The 26,515-nt window shown below is 36.9% G+C and overlaps 1 long non-coding RNA gene across 1 annotated transcript; it reads right to left on the reverse strand.

Moving 5' to 3' along the window:
* Window positions 1-4,254: 4,254 nt before the first annotated feature.
* LOC120611900 (uncharacterized) lies at window positions 4,255-24,769 on the reverse strand. The gene is made up of 5 exons (XR_005655315.1): window positions 24,700-24,769; window positions 21,913-22,129; window positions 19,874-19,988; window positions 16,182-17,187; window positions 4,255-4,425 (listed from the first exon to the last, which is right to left on the reverse strand). It is a non-coding gene; the product is annotated as an uncharacterized LOC120611900 (long non-coding RNA).
* Window positions 24,770-26,515: the final 1,746 nt, after the last annotated feature.

Consider the following 26,515-nt stretch of genomic DNA (forward strand, 5'->3'; position numbering starts at 1 on the left):
CCCTCATAAAACCTGCAGTTTAGTGGAAAGCACAAATAACGAAGAGGACAAAAATGCTTGAGAAAAAATATGATCAGAAAAAGAAAGTAAAAAAACAGAAATAAATGTTGAGAATGAAATTACAATTTTAGATAAGGTGGGTAGGAAAGTCTTAATTCAGAGGAGCTATCTGGGGCAAAGGCCTGGCAGTGAGGAGTACAGCGTGCTTGAGGCAAAGTGGGCAAGTTTGAGAGTAATAAGAGGTACAATCAGAGAGGTGATAAAGAGCTGATTTTCTAAGGCCTATGTGTCACTCTGAAAGCATGGATCTCACTCTGAGTAAAGAGGAAAGCCAGCAGAAGGCGCCAGCAGAAGGCTTCAGCAAGTAGGGACATGATCTGACTAGGAATTAAACCAGATCAACAAGAGTGGCCACTGTGTTAAAGGGATGAAAGAAGAATAGTTATGAGATATTTTCAATAATTCAGGCAAGAGATGAGGGTGGCTCAAACCAAGACAGTAATAGAAATCACTCATGATCTTGATAAAAGCTGTTTTAATGGAGTACTGGGGGCAAAACTTGACTGGGGTGAGTTCAAGAGAGAATCAAAAGAGGCAAATAGAAGACTGAACAATTAATAATACTTCAAAGAGTCTTGCTATAAATGGGAGGTTAGACATGAAGTAATGGCTAGATAGACAGAACTATTGCTAAGAAAGAAAAATAATAGCATGGTTCCATTCTGCTAGGAAAATGTCAGCAAAGGAAAATATATAAAAGGGAGAGAAAAATAATTACTGGATTGATGACCGTGAAATGGTGAGAAAGGGATGTGATCTAGTGGACAAATGGAGGGATTGCCCTTAGGCAAGAGCACAGGTAATGCAAGCATGCTAATAAAAAGTTAGCCAAATATATAGGCACAGTTGCAGATAGGTGGGTATAAGTGATGGTGGGAGATTATAGGAGTATTTTCCTGAATGTTTCCATTTTCTTCATGAAATGGAAAGCAAGGCTATCATCTGAACATGAGGATGAGGAGGGAAGTGTGGAAGTTTGAAGCAGAGATGAGATGGTAAAAAAATGATTTTGTAGGAAATTGTGAAAATGAACAAATGGAAATATAAGTGCCGTGTTTTGTTAAATGGTAAAACACACTTGAGGATGATGAATAAATGTGAGACCAATCAGTATGGCTGTGTGTTTTTCTCCAGTTGCATTTATCTACAGGTGAACTGGTATAGGGTAGGCAGAAGATGAGCAAAGGCTGTGGCATAGTTGAAGAAGTATTTCAATAAGGGTGTTGAGTTTGTAGACAAAAATTTAATCATAGTTGTTGGCCAAGTTTAAGCTGGATCAGAAGTGTTAAGCTAAAATTTAAAAGCTGAAATGAGAGGCAACAGGCATTTGTTTAGGGTCAAAAAATTTGCAAATCTGATTCTTCGGATTGAGTTCATAATAATCTTTTATGAAGTTCATAATAATAATTGAGTTCATAATACTTCATAATAATAATAATAATTGAGTTCATAATAATACTTGTGGTCAAGATATCCACTGTCTTGTGTGCTTTATAAACAGTTGGTAAGACCATGCTGGTTTGGCTCAGTCCAAAAGCCTGCCCAGTTCGAATAATCCAAAAGTTCAAGGAGCAAAATATGCAAAGCAGTTCCTCTGGAATGGTGGCTCCAACTTCATTTTGAAATGGCTCACTCCATTTATGTATTTTTTATAAGAGAAAAGTGAGAATTTTAGGTGAGTTTCCCAAAAGTGGCAGGGGTGGAGAGAAGTTTGAAGGAAGAAAGATACATAGATAGAGATATTTATTTATCTATCTATCTATTTATTATATGATACCCACTCTACTCTTTAAAGAATCTTTCTCTTTTATCATTCAGATCTCATTATCAATATTATTTTTGTTCCTCTTTTTTCCTTTACTTACTAGATTAGTCTTTATTCCTCATTTTATATTCCAGCCCCAACCCGCTCATTTTCTCAGCACCCCAAGGGACTCACACTTCCCCTCCACCATCTGCACCACCAGATCCAAATAAAAATATGCTCTAAAAAACATGTTATTCGGGGAAAGAAATGTATAGATGCATTACAAACTAAACATAAAAATATGTTGTAGAAATTTAAAATTCTTATCTTTTTTTCCTTTGGCTCATTGTTTTGATTAATGCCATTTGCTCTGAAAACTTTAAATGCCCTTCTCTTGATTTATGTAAAACTTTTTGTTTACCATATCTGTGGCCAAAAAGTAGGCATTTGAATAGTCACTAGAGCACTGCTTAGTGTCTAAAGTAGTAACTCACCACAAGCTTAAAATCTCACCAGAAATACTGTAAAATAAATGTAACTGACTGGCCAACTATTGAATCTTGAATTTTTAATTCCTATGTTTAATGTAGAAGTGGTAAAGCATATAGAAACTATAAAAAATTGTCTTGAACAAGAAAGTTTTAACTTTACCCTAAGCTTGACTAAACCTTGGCTTTTTTCTGACTCTAATCCACTGACCTCCTTTTTCTTAGAGCATTGACTTTTGAAAACTTGTAACTAAATATTTCTCTATCCCTTTGATGGTAATTTTATTTTTTAAGTCTCTTGCCAGTTTTCTAACCCAAGAATACCTTTCTCAAGGATTTGGGAACCATCTATTTTAAATGCTATCATCTAGGAAGACAATGCTCCTATCTGCCAGTTTCTGTGGGAGAGTAGAAATATAACTTCCAAGTTTCAAATACTTTCTGTCAAGAAGACATAGAAAGTTTACTTTTCCATGGATAAAGCCAATTGGCAACTAGAAATGGCCTATGATCTTCCCATCACCCCAAAGACAAATCCTATTGTCTTTTGTTTTAGCGGAGCTGAGTTCAAGCTCAAAGATGTTACCAGTTAATAAAGGAATTAGAATTGTTATAAAGGACGATTTAAGGGAAACTGATATATTCAAGGAAGTCTTTTTCTAGGACCTCGCCATTCCACCTCTCCCTATGTCCTTGGGTGCACACATAGAAACATCTGCCAAATCTCTAAAATTGACTTGACAATAACAACCAACATTTATATGGAGGAAGCTTAACATGTGCCAAGCACTACTCTAAACGCTTTGCGTAAATTAACTTTTGAATCTTCAAACAACTCTGTGATGTAGGTGATATTTTTATCCCAATTTTTATGTGAAGATACTGAGGCATAGATAAGTTAAATACTATGTCCAAAATCAGCTAGAAAATTTCAGAGATGGGATTAGAATATAGGCAGTTCTAGTTTCAGATTCCTTTGTTCACACTTCATAATTGGTGTGTATACCAATTATGGATATTTTTGGCATTAATAGTCCCAATTTCTCATACTTCCTTCTCTCCATACCCCTTGATAGTGCCCTCACATACTGACTCTTGGCTTGACCATGTGACTTACGTTATTCAACAAGAATAGCAAATTTGATACAAGTGAAGAGTTTAAAAAGTGCTTGTGCATTTAGTCATCTGTCTTCTGTCCCTTGCTACCAATATGAGAATAATCCCAGCCTACCACACTGGAATATTAGAGATTTAGAGATCAGAGACAATTACTCCCACTCGAGGTTATCCAACTGACTCATTAGCTGAATGCAGATGCATGAGAGAGCCAAGTAAAGATCAGTCAAGTCTGAATCATAACAGCAAAACACTCCTGGGCAATTCAAACACCTATAAGAAATAACAAACAGGGGTTTGTTTGTTTTTTAAGCCTTTAAGCTTTAGGTTTATTTGTTATACAGCAACAGCTAATTGATTCAACCACTTAGCTTAAAATTCAGTCTTCAAAAATTTAGTCCCACTTTTCTAGATTTTATCCTGAGAGGACTCCCAAATCTGTCTTTGATTCTCTTTTATCTTAGGCCATTCCTCATTTTATGGTGCACTCTCATTCTATCATCTTATCAAAATCCTGATACATCCTTCAAGGTTTCAGAGCACTACCATCTCTTCTATGAAGATGTCTGTGAACAACGCAACCAGAAGTCTTCTATTACTGCTCTTAATTTCTATAGCATCTATTGCCTTAAGCTGTCCTCTTTTGTTTATGACTTCTCTCTCCTGCTGTGATCCTGAAGACTAGTTTAGAACAGGGCCATATTTTATGTAGTTTTGGATTACCTACTATATCAGACTGGTGCCTTAAAGGGGCTCAAAACCACTTGAAGAAATTTATCAATGGCTTTCATATTAGGATAGGCTAACTGCTGTCACAAATAATCCCCAAATTTTAGTCACTGGTCAAAGTAAATGTTTATTTCTTGCTAGTAAATGTTATAGTCCAATAGAGGATGATTGGTAGTTGAGCTGGGGAGAAGTTGCTCCTTACAGTCATCCAGTGATCCAGGATCCTTCCATTTTGTTGATCTATCTTTCTCTACTTCCTTTGAGTCGTCCTTAGATTGCCAGCAGCTGTAAAAAGAAAATACAAATGGCCACCTGGGTGTTTTTTATGAGGCAAGCCTGGAAGTTACGCTTCTAGGAACATTGTCCTTACTTACATCCCAGGATTCAGTCACATGTCACATCCAACTGCAAGGGAGGTTAGAAAATTTTAAATCTCAGTGATTAAGAAATCTTTGTCTTATTGTTACAAATTAGGGTTTGAACATAATGCCTCTCCAAAGTTGCAGATATAGAATAGCAAGTAGACTAGTTGGAGTCAGGAAAACAATACTTTGTTTGGCTCTGCCACTAATTAGGTGGGCATGGTGATTTCTTTGGTCATGATTTATTCATCTGCAAATTGTAATGGGGTTGGGTAATATCTAAGCTTCTTACTCATTTTTGTTCTTATGTCTTATAATTCTATGGGCCTTTCATCTCTGCCTATGTTGCTATCATTGTTTAATAGATGATTTTTTGTCTGGAGATTTTATGTTTTTCAATTCAAGATTTTCAATGTTTTTGAGTCATTGTAATTCTAATGACAATTCTAATTCTAATAAATGTCATTCTCATGACAATTATGGCATTACCACCTGTAGCAAATACTATTGTGCTCTGCATATGTTCTGTACACCTTTCTCCCAACTTCTGCCTGCTTTGCTGGTAACGACTGGGTTCTGCATCCTTTTTCAGAGGTCCACCATTGGGCTCTTGGAGTTGCTTTACCCATATTCACGGAGAACTGGAGATCTCTGGAAGTTTATATCCCTGGGGCAGCTCGTAGCCAATGACCTACTGGTGTGGGAGTAGAAATCCCAAATTATTTGCCTTTCTGCAAAACTTATTGAGATATAATTTATTCTTCAGAGTTCCCCCATGGGATTAAGCTGAGACGGGGATTTCACCTAAAACTGCACTCTTGATTGGCCTCTTTCCCTTCTCTGTCCTCTTTTTATCCAGCCAGTTTCTCCTGGGAGTGTTTGTTTAATAAATCATTTGCACCTAAATCCTTGTCTCGGGGACTTCATGCATGGAACTTGTCCTAAGATAACACCTTTTCTAATAATTTCAATGTCTTGTTAAACACCTAAACAAGACATATCAGGCCCACTGGGATCTTGATTACTTTCCCAGGCTCATCTCTTACTTCTCTTCCCAGCTTACTCAATGGTCCATTCTGAGCTAACTGCTATTTGCTCATGTTGCTGGACTTTCGCATATGTTCTTCTCATGGCCCCCATCTACTCATCCTTTAACACTTATCTAAAATAATACCAATGCTGGAGAGCCTTGACAAATTCTCTTTCTTCCCTCCAACTCTAGGCAGTTTCTCATTTCTTTTATAAAAAAATAGCTCTTCAAAAATATCCTAATAGTATGATGATTAGGAACCTAACTTCAGCATAGGGAATCATGGGCAAGTTATTGAACTTCTATGAGTTCCTGTTTACTCATCTATGAGGATAGAAAGATACCTGCATGTAAGGTGCTTGACAGACTATGTGGAACATATTATGAGTTAGTTTTATTGATATTAATGAGTACTATATTTGTATCTCTTTAACCTAACCAGATTTCAAAGCTGTTATTAAATCTTGTTTTTCTCTGCATTCCTGATTTCTAGCATAGTGTCTGGCATGGTAGACATCCAAGAAATAGTTGGTGAATAAATAACTGATATGTTCCTACTCTAAGAATATGTTCCTAACTCCTTTTTTTCCAATTTAGCATGTTGTTCTTCTATATGCACAACCAAGAAAAATAACTCTGGAAATTCATTTAAAAACTCAAACAACAGAAGGTAATAGTAAACGTTCTGATATTTGTTATATATTTTTATTCTCTCTAATACTTACTATGCTCTCACTCCCAAACTAGTGAAAGTTTTCCTTTTTCTGTTTGAAAAGATAGTCAAACATATATGAGTATTAAGTTTTCTTTAAACTCTTTATCGAATCTGTGTTCTCTTTCTCTTCCTCTTTCTCTCTCTTCCTGTCTTTCTCCCTCCCTTCATGTTTCAGAGATCTAGAGATGAGATATGGCTTTATATTTTTTCTTCCTTCTTCCTTTTTATTTTTGATGACTTTGAAAAATTGAAAATCCATTGAAAACCCGTACCCTGAAAACCTAAACTCAAAATGAGATTCTTCATTTTTAGATATGCTAGAAAAAGCATTCTTTTCATAGATGAATGTCATCAAAATTACTCTTCTCTAGAATTTTGTGTCCAAAGATTTTTGAAGAGAGTTTTCCATTTGGTAAGTCATTTTTCAAAATTCTTGGATGTTTTGGGGCGGGGGGCAAGCTTTGGTTTTTCAAAGTCCTTGTGAAAAGTGCTTAATATTATTAGAAAGGTGATCGTGGTATGTAAAAAGATTAACTCGTGAAATAACAACCTTGTTTGACTCTATTTAACATATTGACTTATTTAATAATATCTATAATGATGTTGATAATGATTTCAGGTATCTGCCATCTTTTCCTCCAGTGGTCACTATAGCTAAAGATCTTTTTTGTTTGTTCTCTTCTTAATCTCCATGACATTTCATGTTTGTCTTTTAACACACATCGTTTTGCACATGATTTGAAGTTCTATTTGTACATTTGTTCCCTTATTAGATCATAAGATCTCAACAAAGTCTAGCACTGAATCTTGGGTATAATAGGACCTTTAAAATATTTGCTGAGAGAATGAAAATGGCCAGAAGGTGCCTGTATGAAAATAAATCAGTGAAGTACTATGGACAATATATCCTTCATTGTTATAAGATAACATATAGATTTGTTTTATATTAATAATATTATTATAATGAGTTATATTGATAATATTAATGTCTAAAACTTAGTAAGGTACCCTACTCCCCATGTATGAAATTTATTCTTCCAAAGAACCTAAAACATATAACAAATTCTCTCCATATATCCACATCTCCAGGAAATCAGACATTATAAAGAAGAGAGAGCGCAGGTAATGCCTCACAGAACACATTTAGTTCTCCCTTGATGGATGGAACAAAACCAGCTTTGACTGTAATACCCAACTCAAATAAATGGAAACTTCACCCTTCAGTCAGATCCTTAGGGGAGCATATTCATTTTCTAATTAGAATCTCTTATCCAGTCACTCTGGTACCAGATTCTGTGTCTGACTCAGTATTAGGAGTCTACTTATGCTTTTGATATCTACATATTAATTTCCTCTGGGCACCTGACTGATATTACAAAGAACTTTTCCTGATAGTTTATGCCTCTGTAGAAACTGAAATCTATTTACGACCATCCCAAACCACTTTCCCATCTATGGTTCCTTGATTCTATTCATTAGGGTAGAAGTAAAATTAGTCTTAAAGATATTTCACTTAGTTTGAGTATTCTACTTCTAGGTGGAGTGAATGTTTAAGTGGAAGGGAGATTCAGAGCAACTTGAGATTATGTAGGATTTGGCATACATCTTACTTTTGCACAGTGAACAGCCTTCCTTCTTGTATAAAGACTATATTTGTGAATTCTCCAGTAGAAAATACCTAATTTTTACCAATTCTTTTAAAGAATTGACAATTATTAATAGATACTAAATGTGTTTTGAAAAATAAATGTGTTTTGTGTGTTAAAAACATTGATGTGATATCATTGATTGCACTTATAACTTTTCTCCATAGATTAAGAGACTAGAACAAAGTGTTAAATTTTTTTCAAATGTGTCTTAAGTCAGGCCTCCTGACTTAGAAGAATATTCTGAGATAGGGGTTCTTGTGCAAGTGCCTTAGTGACTGAGGGCTCTCTGGAGAAAGGGAAGGAAGTAAGGAAGATAGAGTAAAGGAAGGAGCCAAGCAATGAGGTTGTCTTAGCTGTTATGTAGTCTCAGTTGGATCCTGCAGCAAGCTCTGGAGCAGGCATGGAACCAGAGTTGGTCCACCTTGAGGCAAGAGGGATGGCCTTTTTGTTCCCTCTTTCAGATAATTATTAACTGTGAGCTACTCCCGGGGGCAGGACACAGAATCTCCTAGGCATTTCTGGGTGAGGTGGCTCTCAGGAGCTGAGAGAATGTGTCTGAAGAAAAGGACAGCTGTAAGCTGTTAAAAGCTTCTGCTTACAGCAGCTGGGGGACAGATGCATTACTCCTGTTAATGTGGATCTGGACAGGATAGCAACAGTGTTTTCTATGAGTTCTTTCAGGACTAGCCTAATCCTGGCATTATTTTACACATTGGGTAGACACAAATGCAGAATCAATTATTCATTGAAAGGTGAAGTAATACCCGACTTGAGTGGAGGTAAATAATAAACTGCCTCTCTAGTGGTAAAGGAGGACCATCTATATGATTAAAACTCCTTCAAATACCTTCTTTAAATTCATATTCAATGACAGGCTTGGAACTGAAAGATGATGAGTGTGACTGGAGAATATTGGACAGGCTCTCTGCCCTTCAGAGAGCATTTATCTGTATATAACCAAAATTTTGAATGCAGAATTAAACAAATAGAACTTTGAAAAGAAGTCAGGAGAATCGCAGTCCAAGACCAGTGCAGTTACTCTACAATATCATCCAAAACTCACACTGAGTTACATATCTTTTATACCTTAAACTTGGTGGTTTATTGTTGCCTCACAGTCTCAATGGAGCTTCTAGACTACCAGACATCTCATCTGTGTTCCAAACAGAAAGAAGAGAATAGATTACAAAAGCAAAAGACGTGATAGCCAAGACAGTTTCTTATATCAGGAAAGCAAACACTTTCCAGGTGCTACACAAACCGACTCACTCAGATGTTGGTAGAGTTGGATCACACTGTTCTGATTCTGTTTATTTATGCATAATGTAGGCCAGACTGCAATGGAACCAAGGATGAGTTTTATAATATTCTTGAACATTTTAGCAGATAATGTCGGTACACTGATGATATTCCCTTAGCCCATCCTGGAGGTCATCTGCAGCTTTGGAGGACAGGTCTTGACCATGAAGGCAGCTTTCTACACAAGCCTCTATGTCTACCTCTCTCTAAGGTTTTTTTCTGGCATAGGAGCAGCTCCAGCTAAACTAGCTGGAAATACTAGGATGTTAACAGCCTTCCACACGATCAACCCTCAATTAATCAGAAATAAGAGAAGGTAGATAAATACTCCTGCTTCCTCTCCTCTCAGGGGAACAATTATAAAGTGTACCTTTATGCAGTGTCCCAGAGAGTCTCAGCAGGATTATACCCCAATTGCCTACAGAAGTGACTCACTAAATAATACATTCTTCATTGGCTTTCTTCCATCCCTGTCTCACTTTTCTGCTTCTTCATTGAGAATCTGGGATCACATACCAAAGAAGACACCTCCGCTCAAATGCTTGACTTAGTGCTCATTTTAGGTAAGTGTCAAATTAAGACACTTAAAGGGGATAATGTATTAAGACAATATAATATATTTTTAATAATCATAATTTTTACTAAATTATATTTGGAAGCATAAAACTACTAACCAAACTTTCCTCACCCTACAGTCTCAAGAAATTCAAGAAATAGGCCATGCTCACAAAGAATCATGTTATATTTAATTTTAAATAATTTTTTAAAGGACTGATTAAACATACTCTTTAGGATCCAGAAGTTCTTTGTTTTGCCACTTTAAGTCCCCAATATGTATGCAAATAGAGTATGGACTGCAGTAGTGCTGTCCAATATGGTAGCCTCTACTCACACAAGGCTAAATTAAGATTATATAAAATTAAAAATTCAGTTTCCTATTTGCATTGGTTGCATTGCAAGTACTGAATAGCACGTATGGCTGGTTGCTACCATATTGGACAATGCAGATATAGAACATTTTCATCATTGCTAAAAGATCTATGGGGCAGCACTAGGCTAGGATCTTACAGTTGGCAAATACTCCTCCTCTTGTTCATGGAAGATAGGCTAACTGATCTTGCTACTGTTTTCCTTGAGCTTGTCTTTAGCCTCATAGTCTTTCCAAAAACAAAACCCCAGACCATCACTTCCAAACGATGTAGTAATTAGCACGTATTTTAGCAAGTGTATGCTAAGTTATGCTGCAGCAAAACATTAATCCTGAAAATCATTGGCTTTCTCAGACAAATTTTGATGTGAGTCAGGTAACCCTCCAGCTTGGCCATCTTCTATGTTCTATGTGATCTATGCCACCTCCATCAAATGGGTGATCTGGTAAAAATAGTTTCTCCTGGGAAAAGACTTTATTAAGAAGAGAGTGCTCTGGCATGAAGTGCTCTGGCTGGAAGCATGAGATTTTTCTCGCATCTTCTCGGTGGGAAGCTGGGAGCACTCCTGGAGATAAAACTCAATAAAGCCCCCCACTATGACTAGGTCACTACAGTTTTTAACTCTTAGACTTATCTACACTGAGCCTCCAGCAATTTATTAATTACAATTGTGGTTTTCTTACCCTAGTACTGGCTCTTGAGAAGGTTTTTGCTCATGAGTTAATGTTCTGCTATTTTCCGTATCTGTCTGTTTGTCTCTTCAGTCTTGGGGGCAGTGGTTTAGTGGTTTGCCCTGTGACCTCAATTTCTGATAGATCTAAGAAGAGTTGTTGATTTTTAGTTTGTTTATTTTTTTACTTATGGTTAGGATGGAGTGCATCCAAGCTCCTTAATATGTTGGCACTTTTTAAAAATGAGTTTTATGTTTCTATTGTGAGGTAGATTGGCTATTCGTTTTTCTCTCCTGCTTGATTACCGCTCTCCCCTCCCCCGACTCTGGATTTTCTGAACTGAAGCCTTTTTTATTGTTCTGATTAAAAGTAGATTCTCTCACTAATGTTTTCTTCCCTGTGGTTAGGGCTATGAACTTCTTCTACCCCAAGTGCATTGGGCCTAAAACTCATTATTATGTCTCAAGTGTTCTCTTTGCTCTACTAATAAAGAAACCTGTCACAATGACTCAGTTATTAGGAATTTTTCCTTTATACAGTGATATACCACATAGTATCATTTCAAAGACTTCAGAGGCATATGCTGCAGTTTGGGGACAAAAAAACAATCAGTAAATTGCCATGGCCATTTGAACCCAAATACTTTTTGTTTGTATGTCCCCATAAGGCTCATCTCTCACAGAATAGCTTTTGTTTTATAATTTTTAGGACTTTGAACTGAAAAAGACATTGATTGGCTTGCCACCCAATGAGTTAGATGTTCTACTTGGTTATTTCTGGACAGCCTGGAGCAATGCCAATCTGTTTTCTCTCTTCCTCCAAACCTCATTCTTTCCAGATGAGGCTCTCCTGAAGAATTGTCTCTATCGATTCACCAGAAGAAAAATAAAATCCAGGCAGAGATAATGTGTGGTAGCTGATAACTAAGTTTTTGGTATATGCAGTTCTGTAGCTTTGTACTAAATAACATAATTGATTTGAACCGCTGAGCACCAGTCTGACTGGTCTTTTTTGGGCTCAGGTTTTCATACAATTGGCTTTTACATCAACCTATGAATACTAAAATATATTTGCCTCTTTCTCACTCCTGGACATTTTTACAGACTTGTTTGCTTTGAGCAATCAAGTCGCAGTAAATTCAGTGTTATCATGCTAGGCCAAGAAAAAACCTTCTTTAGTTAATCACGTTGCCTGATTAATTGAGACACACAGACTTTCAAATAATTAAGAAATACATTTAACACAGGTTCTGTGTTAAACAGAACCTAATTTTCTTTCATGATCCAGAGAGCATTTTTACTCTTGTGTTATTTAATCATCATTATTAGGAAAATCAATTGCCAGCTAAGCAAGATTTCTAATTGATACACAGATAAAACAGTGTTTTAGAACCTACTACACTTAGCTCCATTGTCTTCAGAAGTTTTTCATATTCTCTACAATTTAAATCAAAGAGCACGTTTCTAAAGCTACATGTCTTCCTCCCATGATATCCCCAGGTGACACAGTTATCTATGAAGTTTTGTTTTCTTCTGAAAATCAAGGGCCTGGAACAATGCCTGACACACATTGAAAGTTCAATTAGTATGTGTTGAATAAAGGAAGGAGGGAATATATTCATAAAACGTTTTTGAGGTATCTTTTTTTTACTTTAGGGAGAACCATTAACCCCACTTGAGCGAATGCCAGTTTTGCATGTCTCCATTCCTACTGAACTAGCCAGGGGAGATTAGGAAATACCCATTGCTCATTTTCCTCTGACTATTTAGAATACAAACGTCAGAAATGGTACAGAATTACATTTCCTCTTTATAAATGTTCTTCACATCAATTTATGAGGTATCATCTCAATATCAAATATTATTTCATTTAAATAGTTCTTTCTGCATGATCAATGCCACCAAGGTCAGCCTTTGCAGAAGCAAAGGTGATAGATAGTGTAACATCTCCTATCTGCTCTCAGGTAGGACCCTCACTCAATACTTGCAGTCTCCTCAGAAAGGCCTGAAATCCATTTGAGAAGGAAAAAGCCTGTTTATTCTTTTCACTCTTGCAGCAAAATAAGATTTAAATGCAAGGCCCCAGGCAGGGGGTAGCAATGGCTTACATTCTTACTAAGGAAGAATCTTTCTGAGAGTGTATTTGTGTAAAGATGAAGGTGAGCAGGTGTACATAAAGAGATCTGAAGCAAGAAAGAGGAAGCCTAGAGGCCTCAGGGATAGAAGAGGATTAGAGACAAAAAATTCAGCCTTATCTACCTATTTAGGAATAATTTAAACACACAATTGCTTTTAACAGAGTTGAAATTTTGCTCTTTAAATCTTCAATTACCACCTGCCTCCAAACTGTCTTACAAAATGGAAGATGCTTTTTGCAAAGAAGAAGATGCTTTTGGTTTCAAAATTTAAATTCTTACTTTTGAGTGAAAAAGTACAGACAAAAAAAATCTACATTAACTTCAGGAGTGCGTTGAATAACCCACACATTGGGTCTCTAACTTTTTACCTGATATTTCCTTTCATTCCTGCTTATCTATTGATGATAGGCTGTCAATACACATTAAGCAAGACAAAGTGTACTTCTGCTATTTCAGTTAATGCATCTTTTTCTTCTACCTTCCCTACCTTTGAACATTAGCCTGTTATCACAGTTGCTTTAAACATGATGATTAAATTTGTTCTAGCTTCGAGTTAAGACTATCTTTGCCTATGAGTCGCAAATAGTAACAACTCACTAAGTCACACATAACTTTTCTTCTTCATTCTCTATAACAAGTCAGTAGTCTCTTAGAATTTTACCTTAAAAATATAATAAACACTCTGACATTAATTTAAATTTTTGAAATTTTAAGTGTTTTCTGCATTAATTTTGATTCTTTAAAATATTGTTTATTCTTTCACTCTTGCAGCAAAATAAGGTTTAAATACAAGGTCTCAGGCAGAGAAGAGCAATGACTTACATTGAGATCAATGGCTTTACTAAGGTAGTCTTTCTAAAAATAGATTTGAATGAAGATGAAAGTGATTCAGATATCAACACAATAGCAGACTAGGAAGTAACAGGCCCTCTTTCTCCTACAGGGACATCAAGTTAACAATATATGAATACCCCTGTGAATACTCTAGAGACCAACTGAGAAGCTTTAAAACCCAGATCGTTGTGAAACAATGACAGGATTCCACTGCAAAGTGTAGAAAAATCCACAGTATTTGACACATTCATTTGTGTCCCTCTACCTATGTGGCATAGCATAGAGCAACTGGGAGATCCCTCCCACCCCACTCACTCACCTAACATGAGCTCCTCCTTTGAGGTGCTAACAAAAGAGTGGATCATGCATCCAAGGTTCTGGCTTGTCTAGGGACAACCTGAGGGATTGGTTTATGTCTTGCCGACTTATAGTGCTAATGGGATTTGTAAACCACTGTAAACAGAGGTGAGCAGCATGTTACAGCTGCAGTTTGCAGGCAGATATAAAGAGAGCAAGAAATCAGAAAAAATTTAAGAGGTTCTAGAACCTTCAGCCAGTCTGCATAAAACCAATTCACAGAGACAGAGAGAAGTGGTTGTTTGTTTCAAATGCTTAAATCCCAAAAACAACAACAAATTATAAGGCATACAAATAAACAGGCAAGCATAGCCCAATCAAAGTAATAATATAAACATCGAGAAACCAACCCTAAAGAAAAATAGAGCTATGAGCTTCCTGAAAATGAACTTAAAATAATTGTCAACAAAATGCTGACTGAGATAGAACAAAACACATGTAGAAAACTAAATGAAATCAGAAAAACAATGTATGAACAAAAATAGATTAAAAAAGAGATAAAAACTATACAAAAGAAATGGAAATTCTGGAGCTGAAAAATACAGTACATAAACTGAAAATTTTATTAGAAGCCTTGATCAGGCAGAAGAATTGGCAAAGTTGAAGACCAGTCATTTAAAATCGAGTCAGAAGAGCAAAAAGAAAAAAGAATAAAGAAATTATGGTAAAATCGACACATAACATAATATTAGTAATTCTATTCACAATAGCCAAGAGGAGGAAGCAACCCAAATATTTATCAATGGATGAATGGATAAAGGAAATATGGTATACACATACAATAGAATATTATTCAGCCTTAAAAAAATAAGGAAATTCTGGCACATACTACATACAACATGGATGAGCTGTGAGGACACTACGCTAAATAAGCTAGTTACAAAAGGACAAACTGCGTGATTCCACTTACATATCTAAAGTAGTCAAATTCATAGAAACAGAAAGTAGAATTTTGGTCAACAGGGACTGGGGATAGGAGGAAAAGGGGCGTTGTTGTTCAGTGGTGTTAAAATGATAAATTATATATGTTTTCACCACAATAAAAATAGTGCATTAAAATATTTTTTGGCACCCGCTTAAATTTTGTGCTTCAGGTGAGTACCTCACCCCAATTTCTGTTCTGCACTCCCCTACGAAAGGTAATTACTTAAGTAATAGAAAGAAAATTAAAATAAAGATATCCTGGGAGTGAAAAGGGGCCAAATTTCCCCTAAATTTCTTTCATTTCTCTCTCTATCCATCAAGAAATGTTTTTACTTGGTTCTCAACAAAGAAAGATAACTGCAAAGGTAATGCCAGATTTAACTCCACTGAACATCTCAAAGATCCTGATATCACATCCTGCTCCATAAACCATTCGAAGGCTTGAGGAATTCATATTAGTTATTCAGCACCACACACGGTCTCCCCAGAGGACTAGAGACCTCAGATGGTTTGAATAAATGTCAAAACTGGCTTTTAAAATGGCATTTAGAATTGAGTAATAGCGTAGTCTACAGAAATTGTAGCTTAAAGCTCACATATGATGGATATTGAATACACAATTCTGAACACAGTTAATTTCTCTAAAAGAAGCATACTAAAAGAACATAACAATCAGAATGCAAAAGAATGGGAAAATAATTAGAATTTAATAAGACTTGCTCTCCTTCAGTGAAAAGAAGCAAAGTTAATAAACCTAAAAGTAGGTTTATCTTCTATCTTGTCCCTTAAGCCTGCCATTTTTTACGTCTTCATTGTATTCCAAATGCATTCAGAAATATGAACGTCTACCAACAATATATTTTGGAATATTTCTTGAAATACATTTAATAAGTTACAAACTGTTATGAACACTGAAGATACAGCTATAAGAAAAAAAATCCTCTGATTTCTTGAATAAGAAAACACACTAATAAGAAAATTTTCTTTTTCTTATTTATTTTCACACATTGAAGAGCTGTTTGGGAAATTTGAAAAGGGTATGACATACTAGCTTTTCTGAATCAAGGACCCCTAAATTGCTTCCTTTGGACCTCATTTTTATCAATTGGTGTTTGGTCCCCAGCCAAATCTCACCTTTTGTGGCCCTCAGATATCTGAACTATTAGCACGCCAAGTTTTCCAGCAGCAAAGCCTTACTGAGGAGTTGTTTTGCCAATGATTTTTTTAGGGTGTGCTGTCAAGAGAAAACAGTAAGGGAGTGAGAGAAGCAAGATGGAGCAGGAAAAGGGGCTGAGCAACATCGTGGTCTCAGCTAGAGTCTAGCTTCAGTCTGATCCCATAAGAAGATCTGGAGTGTGAATTAAATTACAGATTGGTTTCAGCTGGAAGCAAAAGGGTACACTTTAAATTCCCAGCATGATTTAGCCATTGGCCATGACAATCTCTTACCTGGAATAGGTGGAACATAGATACTGGGGGATAAACTCCCAGGCATCTCTAGGTGAGGTGGCTCCCATTAGCTTAGGACAACTGAAGGATGGATACCCAAGTCCAATAAAAGAGTATCTAGGCAGAGCAACAACAGCATCTACCCTGGTATAAAAGTTCTGAGATTTTCAGGGAGGCAAGCAACCAAAGGAGGCAGACTGAAAATCTAAAGGATGAAAATAACGCTTCTATTTGAAATAATCTGAAAATTTTCTCAGTGATGCCCAAGGCTTCTTCCAGCCATATATTCTTTAATACCTAGCCTGGCTCCATTTATTCCCCAATCTCAATAAATCCAGAGCACTATTATTCAGTGAGTAGTAGAGAAAGTCTTTCCAGAACTGTCAAGCTAGACCCAACATTAGAGATCTTCTGGTCTAACAGCTTTCAGACATTTGTATCTAAGAGCTGTCATTTACCAGGAATCTTGTGAAAATCCAATGTGTAGATCTAATGAAAGGAGACTCCTGCTGGTTGGAGGATGGAAGATGGATGCCAATTCCTCGTAGATTTTGGTGGCTCCCATTGGGCTGCAAAAGATGCATTTTCCCTCCAACTATTATCATATGTCTTAGGTCGGACTCCCCATGTATAGAGCCGCCTGTTGGGGTTCTTGCAAGTGATGTATTGATGTATTGGCTTCAGGGAAAACCTATAAGAGAGAAAGAAAAGCAGAATATGGCTGGAAAGAAGCTAGGCAAGGATGTGGGCTGAGATAAAACAAACAAAAACAGTGATCTAGTCATTTGTGTATTTGTGTCCATGAGAGGTCAAGAAATTTGCTCTTGGCCTTGCAGCTTCCTAGTGATGGATCAGGACTTGAAGGCAGATGGGCTCATGCTTATTTCAAGGCTATTCTCATGATGCTTGTTTCAGGATAGGTTTCCTAAAAGCTGATCCTGAAAAGTGTTATTATTTTGCAAGTGTTTTATTGAGAAGGTGATCTCAGAAGAAACCTTCAAGGAAGTGAGGGAAACAGAACAAAGGAATAAGGTGAGCAAGGAAATGATGTATTCTGGTGTCTGGGTTAAGGCTGATCCCATCAAGAAGCTTGAATGGTACCATAGTTATGTCTTAAATTGAGACAAGGGACCAAGATCTTATACCCCAGTATTAATCAGTCATTGTTTGGGGCTGTAGGGAAGATACAGCTTCCCAGGTATTTTTTGAAGAGGCAGTGCCAGTTGGCCAAGGGCAGTGCTGTGGATAGGAAGCAGCTGAGAGTCATTAACTTTAACATTCACAACAGCTGGTGGAGGGTCTAAACAGAGGTGTACAGGGCAGGCACCGATAGCTTTTACTACAATACCTCATGGGCTCCCTTGTAGTTTCAGTCACTTAATGTGAATATCAACACAATACAAGCCCAAACTCAGAGCGGTATCTAAGGAACTGCTTGAAAAGGCACAATCACAGCTACCGCCCACAGTTTCCATTTGGTCTTCTGTTTTTTTTTCCCCCCATAGTGTGAATTTTATCAAAGATTTTTTTTAAAAATATGCTTCCATTTAAGTTCTCTCTGAAGAAGCCAACTTTTGATTCCAAAAGGAAGTTGCCAAAAATATAGATAAACCTCTATGTTCGTTGAGGAGATTCACAGCTTCTGTTAAGGCTGTTCCTTTCCAGTCTCAGTGGTGAATCTGTGCAGAGAGAGTGCCCTGCCCAGCAGACCCCTGCCCTCCACACCCCCATTCCTCCTCATCCAGCTTGCAGTCACACCCACAGGATGTTTCTGGGTGTGTTACTATGGCTACCCAATTCTGGATAGTCTCTGTGGGTTTTAAATAGGCATACAATTAGTTGTTTTGTTACATTTTGATATTTTGTTGTTTTCCTCCCTTGAGTCTTTATTTTGGGCAGGGGGGTGGCTCTTATCACCATGAAATTCAATTGAACTTTTTAAAATGAGGTTTTGAAGGCCTTTTTGTGTTGCCCTTGGTTTTAAGAGGAGAGAAGATATTAGCGAAAGGTATCTTTATGCAAAGATGTCAACCAGGGACCTAGAACCGGAATGTCCCTAAAGATCTAAATCATGTGTTTTCAAACTGTTTCCTGAGGAGCCCTTGCATTCCTCAGAGTTGGTTTTCAGAGCCATGGGGAAAGATAGAACACTGGACACAAGCGCATACCATCATAGAAATCAAAGTAGTTGCATTTTTTAATCAGTTTTACATACTGTTTTATATTCCATAAAAGTATTTGAGTGGCTAGTTAAAATTTTTAAAAAGGTTTGAAAGCCGGGATTTAGTCTGGAATAGACGCCGAGAGTCACAATCCATTTTTCCTCAGCACTTATTTCTATGCACATCATTTGCATGTCTTTGCCTAATGATTTTCTTTGCTTGCAGGAGCCTGCTCACCACACAGGCTGGCTGGATATGCCAGGCAAGTAACACCTCCTAGGAGCAGCCCTCAGCCACAGATAATAGTAGTGAGTGTATAAATGTCTCAGCTCCCTCACCTCTCAGGTGGAACATCTCTGAAGCAGGTGGTCTACCCTGCCTCCCAGGCTTCCCCTGGGGGATTAAGCCCAGGTGCCCACAAAGGTAACCAGTTTGATACTACACCCACTATTTGCTGTTCTCCCCCCGCCCCCAGGTCTCACTTCCCTACCAATGTTTCCTGGGCTCCCTTCCTCGATAAACTACTTGCTCTCTGACCCTTATCTCAGAGTCAGCTTGTGCGGCAACACAATCAGCTTCTGGGGCAGCCCAAACATAGCCCAGTTCTGTTCAATTCACACATCAACACAAGGCGTTCAAAGGAAAAATTGTTATACTTTTTCCCTGTAAATTTTACATTCTTCTTTTTCTTTAAAGATAACATTAAACTGATTTATTTTAAATGATTGAATTATGAAGGAATGACTTCTTACTGAGGACATAGGCAATTTTAATCAATGTACTAAAATCAGCAAGCCAATGACAGGAAAACCTCCATGTGACCAGTGAGTAAATTCTATGGTCCTCAATTCATTCTTTTCTTACAGACTGGTGGTCCTCAATAATATATATTGTTGGTTACACATCAAGTGGTTACATGAAAATTAACAATGCATATAAATTATATCAAAAAATTACATCAAAAATATGGCTTAATGTAGAGTTCAAGTACTATGACTGTACTTTTTCTTTATCAAATATATGACATTTAGTCAATATTATTTAGTTTATCTCTAGTTATGTAAATTGGGAGATTATATGAATTTTCTATTTTTCTGAATAAAGAGATAAAGGAATAGAATGGGGCTAAATTTTTTTCCCAAACATTCTGCTTTTATATATTAAAATTTTCCTTTTTATTCAATAATAAATTCTCATGGCTTCAGTACTGTTTACCTCTTTTATAATCTTATGTGGAATTGTGAGGCCTCTACAATGATGCAGGTTTCTTCCCAGTCAGATCTTCTCCTGGCATTAACTTCCAATCTTTGAAATGTATAGAAGAGAGAGGCTAAGGGCACAAGAGGAGAAACAGCAAGACCAAGGTGACTCACCTCTTTGGAATGTATAAAAACATCCCCTCCTAGGACCTTACAAAAGTCGATCCTTTGAATGGGGGTAGCAAAGCTGTAGTTGCTGCCTCTGTTTCTTCTCATGAATTAAAAAGTTGATTCTTGGAGAATTTGCTAGATTTTTTCACTGATGGCCCCAATTAATGGTGTTCCTATATCCATTCTCACTCTCCTATGACTTTGTAATACTCACCCTCTTTGACTCTGGGTTTTACTAGTCATTTGCTTTGGCCAAAAAAATTTACCAGAAGTGATTTTGTGTAGTTTAGAGACTAGGCCTCAAGAGCCATTTGTTCTATCTATTGGAACTCTGCCTCGGCGATGAGAACAAGCTGGGGCTAGCCTTGAAGACCATGTAGAAGAGAACCAAGGTGCTCCACACCACACCCAACCAGCTGCCTGAACCAGAGCTGACTAGACAGGACCAGGGGACAAATGAAGAATCATGCAAGAGCCTAAAGGAGCCTATCCGAGACCTGAAGAATCTCTCAGCTAATCCCAGTGCAAGCTGTCAACCTACATAATCACTAGCTAAATGAATAGTATTTGTCTTAAGACACTGAGTTATGAGATCATTTGTTACCCAACAATAGCTAACTAGTACTACGTCCTTACTCTGAAAAAAAAACTTAAGACAACGTTTATAACATTCAATGAGTTTAAAGTACCTACCGGCCCAAGTCAAAGCACCTTACCTTTGCACAGAAGGAATTTCCAGTTCAGCTTCTACTTACCTTTCCAGTCTCATAAAACCACTGTATACAAGCAATGAACATGCCCCAATGAAGTTATCTCCATTCTTTGAAAAAGTCCCCCTGCCTTTCCTTGTGAAATAATAACGGCACAGTAACAACATTTAAAGTGTATTATGTACAAGGTACTGTTTTAAGGATTTTACAATGATTATTTCATTTAATTTTTACCACATTTCTACAAGAAAAGTGCTATCATTATTCCCAGTTTATATATGAGAAAACTGAAGCATAAAGAATTTAAGTAATTTGTTCAAGGTAATACAGAGGTCAAGGGCTTTTTTAACCATTGTCCTCTCCTATTCTGTGCCTGGTACTCTCATTTCAAGACCTAGCTTCCCCAACAGAGTCACCCTTATGTAGCGCTCTTTGTGTTCCAGGAAGCAGTCAAAGAACTTTGCATACACTGAATATTTAATCCACTCAACAGTCTGTAGCTATTATTGTCCACCATTTTCCCTATTTTACAGAGGAAGAAACTGAGGCACACACAAGAGGTCAAGTTACTTGCTCAGTGTCACACAGTATGTAAGTGATAGAATCTGGATTCAAGCAGAGCCCAGCTAGCTCCAAAATTCAGGCTCTGTAATATCACACACTATTGTCTCTCATGTCTCTTGCTCACATCAGAGACAGCTCTCTGTTCCAGCTCCAGGGATTCTTACCTTCTATTACCTTCTATTGTTTTCTCACACCTTCTTATACAGACAACTGTTCTAGCTTTTGGTTTTGTTTTTTTTTTTCTCCAAAATTTAACTTTCTGACTGTCCATCTTCTTATGAAAGAATTTACAAAATTAGGGATTGTATTTGGATTCATAAAAAAACATAGGATTCCCTTTGGGAAGAGAATCTTTCCATCAGTCTTGTCTAATGCAAAACCATAGATTGCATATCCGCACATTTAAGGATAAGGAGTTTATAGTGAACACTGGAGCTGTGCTGCATAGGTGCCCTAACTGAGCTGGTGCACCCAGTCCCAGGTACCAGAGTGTTAGATGCTATCAGTTTACAGCTTCCTGCTTCTCCAGAGGATTGGACTTTATTGGATGAACAGTCTAGGAGGTTTCACCAACCAATGACTGAGTAATATGGAGATTCAAAATACTTACCCCTGCCTCAAGCAGGAAAAACTGCAGTGAGATTTATACTCTAGAGCTCTAAGTGGAATATAGCTGCAGCTAGTTTCCAGCTGAATCCACATCTTTTCTTGGCTCTTTCCCCTTTCTCATCCTGCTCTCCTCACTGCTTTGCAGGTTTTTCTTAGAGTCTTTGTTCAATAGATGCAAGAGAATCCTCAACTCAGGCTCTGCTTCTAAGGAATCCAACCTACAATAAGAGATTTTCAAAGATGGGAAGCAATTTCATTGTGGATAAAAGTAGTGTTTATTCAAGGAAAGTGCTATAAATTTTTTCTTATGATGATATGTTTTTTTCTGATATCTGAGGCTGGAAAAAAATATATTTCTGAGCAAAATTAAGCCTGTATCTGCTCTTATAGATAGGGCAACATTAGCTGCTGTAACAAACAGATTTCAAAATGCAATGGGTCAAATAAGGTAGCAGTTTATTTCTCTTTTATGTGTCAGTTGGGTTCCAGGTTATTGGGCCACTCAATTGGGCCACACAATCGTAAGACTTGAGCATCATCTCATATTGTTCCATTATGCCCTACTTAAAGTGGTGTTCTTTTCTGCATGTTGAAAGCTACGGTATAGAAGCTGGTTTGCAGTAGCATGTGAAGGAAACACATCAGCCCATTTAAAGTGTATGTTCAGTAGTGATGTCACTTTTGTTCACATTGCTCTGGTGAGAACCAAGTCACCACACCCAGCTACAAGTGAGGGTAGATGCTGCAGTGTATCTGGTCAACCTAGTAGCATTCTATTACTGCAGAAGGAAAAATAAAAAGAAGGGAATGGATTTTGATGAAGAGTCAGCAATTCCTGCCATAATCCTTATTATTAGTTTTGCATTGGCTCACTATCTTTTCTAACATTCAATATAAAGTAAAATGAGGACACATGAGGTAACAACTTTTTAAATTAACTGCAGTCTGTCTTTTGTGACTTCAAAGCTTGAAAAACCTGATTTAGAAAATATCTTATCTCCTTAAATGTGTCTATTGTAGGAAATAGTGTTAGCTCATAAATTGTACCTGATATTAATTATGAGGTTATAAATGAAGTCATTACTTGTTTTGTTTTGTTTTGTTTTTTTCATTCCATCTTCAATATCAGGGTTGCTCAGTAGAATTTTTTGTGCTTTTCAAGACAGTAGCCATTAGACACACGTGACTACTGAATACTTAAAAGGAGACTAGAAAGAGTGACGAATTGAATTAGAGCTTTTATTTAATTTAATTCCTTTAAATTTAAAGTACTCCATGTGGCTACTTGCTACCATATTAAACAGAACAGCTTTATATAATATATAAAAATTCCGGTAAGAGAGAAAGCAATTTAGTTTGTCTTTCAGCAATTGCATTTACCAAATTTGTATTGATGATTCCTCTAACAGCTTCTGATCCAAACACAAGGCAAATCTTTGTTTCTTCACAGTTCACCATTCTTGCTGCTATATTTCAGCACCAGACAGAACAGTTGGCACACAGTAGGCTTTTAGTAAATATTCACGTAAGTAAATAAATAAATGAATGGTATATGCTCTGTCTAGCTGAACTAGGTCTGCTATATATATTGTGACTTGACCTAGCTTCTAGTTCAGAACATTTTGCAATGCAAGTAACCAACATGCATCGACACGGATGAATCTCCAAAACATCAATCTAAGTGAAAAAAAGTCAGAATCAAAAGGCTACATAATGTATGATTCCATTTATATGATATGCTGGAAAAGGCAAAACTATAGAGACAGAAAATATAGCAATATTAAAAAGGGGGGTCGATCACAAAGAAGTACAGGGCTCTAGGGTGATGGGAATAGTCTATATAATGATTGTGATGGTAGTCATATGATGACTTATCCGTAAAACTCCAAAAATTGTACTCCTAAAAAGTGTGAATTTTAGTACTTAGAAATGTACCTGACCGAGAGAGAGAGAGAGAGAGAGAGAAGAAAAAAAGAAAAAGAAATGTCCTCCAAGAATTTAATACATCGTAGTTCTTATGTCAGTCAGTTAACTATTCTTATTTTGGGCTATTTTTTCCTCTGACAGAAAAGGGAAAGATTGGGGTAGGGGGGAGGAGTGCTCTCAGATGCTATAATTGGGCCCTTCTTTAAATCTCATTTTAACAAAAATAAGCCAAAATAAATGACACGCTGGTGACTTGGCGGCACAAAGAAGAAACGAAGCAGACAAAATAAAATAACATGATTTCATTTGTTGAAATTTATAAAGTCATTTATTTATACTGATTACAGCTGTGTAAATAGCCGTCATGGGGCAAACAGGGGCTTTTGCAACTTTTGTTCTTTTTGCATCCAATTTCCTCTCTGAGAAGGTTAACCTGGTGGAGTTGGATGCATACAAGAAGCTTAAAAGAACACAGACCTTGAGGACAATGCTCAACTGGCACCAAAACATACTACTTGGTAGATTACCAAAATCGAGCCTGATTTCCAATTGGAACTATAACTCGAGACATATTTAATAGACAACAAAACTTGGATTGTTTATTGCTTATAAGCCTCTCTGAAAAATGCCAATATTTTTTATCAGTGTTTCAGACCATGGGGAAGAATGAAGCTAGGAAAATGTAAACTGTTGGTACATTGAGCATACACTATTTTCTTCAGTGCTTATCAGCTTATAATAGAGATTTACAGGCTCCGTTCAGTGTAATAATAAAGGAATTATCTTTAAATCAAGGATCAGCTGTTTCAGTTTAACAGACGACATGCAGAAGAAGCAGACCTACTTTGGGAGTTATACATACCCTTTCTTCTCTTCCTCACCCTGCTGGTGGTTGCCCTGTTGCTCCTCTAGATTTAATGCCAGGTGGCATCCTGTGGTTGAATTGGGGTGGAAAGGAGGAAAGGAGAGGAGAGTCATAGTGGGAAATTTACTGTCATAAAAGAACTGGAATACACCACATTCATACACTGAATTAATTACTGTTTTTTACTTTAGGCCATCTTAACAACCTGGAGTATGAAAGGAAAGAAGAATTTGGGGGTAAGTGCCACTTAATAGTTGAAGTAAACATTCAATAAGTATTTCAGATTACTACAAATTTCCAATAAGCAATCTCTTGTTTGAACCATAACCCACTGGCCTCATATCTAAAAGTCTGCAAGATCCTTACAGTAAAAGTATCTAAGAACTCTACAGTTCGGATCTTTTGCACTCCTTATGATGAACTCTAAAAAAGACTGATTTTGAAAAAAATTGAAATATCATGTATGTGAAGTTTATGTTATTTTTATTCACACTCAGATCATTTAATTTTTCCATTATTTATTTATTCATTCAAAACTATAAAGCTCGTGTGACTTGTGATCAGTAGAAGATAACCATGAATGTCCAGTCTACTCATTCATTTCACATATATTAGCCAGGCATTTCCCATGTTGGATGTGACAGATGGCAACAAGTCAACAAGATAGACAAATTCTACATCTTTCATAAAACTTAATATCCTAGGGCAAACAAGGAAACAAAAGCAAATAAATATACAAAAGTGATTAAACAGTGTGGTAAATAAATGAAAGAAATAGGTGATGAGGTAAAAGCTACTATAAAAGCCTAAGAGGGACTGTGTTTGGGAAACCATCTCTATCTCCCTTGGTGGCTAATGCCTGAAATGCAGTGGCATGATGTGGCTTTTATAGCTGAAAGGAAGTTGGGAAATCATTGATTCTACATTTTACATGTAAAAAAATGGCAGGTTTCATATGATTTCACTTATATGTGGAATCTGAGGAACAAAAAAGAATGAATTAATCAAAAACATACTCACAAATATAGAGGACAATCTGGTGACAGTCAGATGGGAGAGGAATTGGGAAGCTGGGAAAATGGGGTGAAGGGTTAAAGAGATACAAATTAGTAGTCTGTAGATGGTCATGGAGATGGGGAGCATTGCATAGGGGATGCAGTTGGCATTAATGTAATGGCTAGGTGGAGAGCCGGAGGAAAGCAAAAGCGATTAGGGGGATCATTTTATAAACTATACAAATGTCTAAACAATGTAGTATATAATTGAAACTAATAAAATAAAATTAAAAACAAACGAACAAACAAACACGGGTTCTTTGTCTGATAGTAAAACCAGACTAGGCTATGCCACATGAAAAGGTTTGGGTGGGCACTTGTAGCTAGAGCCACTGCAAATATTAAGGAGAAATAAGAGTCATCAGAATCTCATGTTATGAATCTTTGTGATACCTCATTTTTCCCCCTACACTCAAACCTCTTTTAAATCTCTCTGCCAACTCAGACAATTGATTTTGGAATCATGTGCACTGGTGCTTTGGAGAAATCTTCAGGATATAGCTTTATATAACCACTTCCATTGTAGAATTCTCCTTTGTGGCCCAAAGAAACAATATCATCAACAATTGCATTTGCTGACATTGATATAGTACCTCACAAGACACAAAGCCTGTTTATGTACAATAGTGCATTTGATTCTTGCAATATAGTTAGGAAGATATTGTTATTTCCACCTTATAAAAGAGGAATCAGGCCTTAGGAGGCCACACGACCTGTCCAAGTTCACATAGCTTATTCTAAATGGCAAAGCTATAGCT

The sequence above is a fragment of the Pteropus medius genome, unplaced genomic scaffold (assembly GCF_902729225.1).
Source record: "Pteropus medius unplaced genomic scaffold, Ma_sr-lr_union100, whole genome shotgun sequence".
NCBI lineage: Eukaryota > Metazoa > Chordata > Mammalia > Chiroptera > Pteropodidae > Pteropus > Pteropus medius.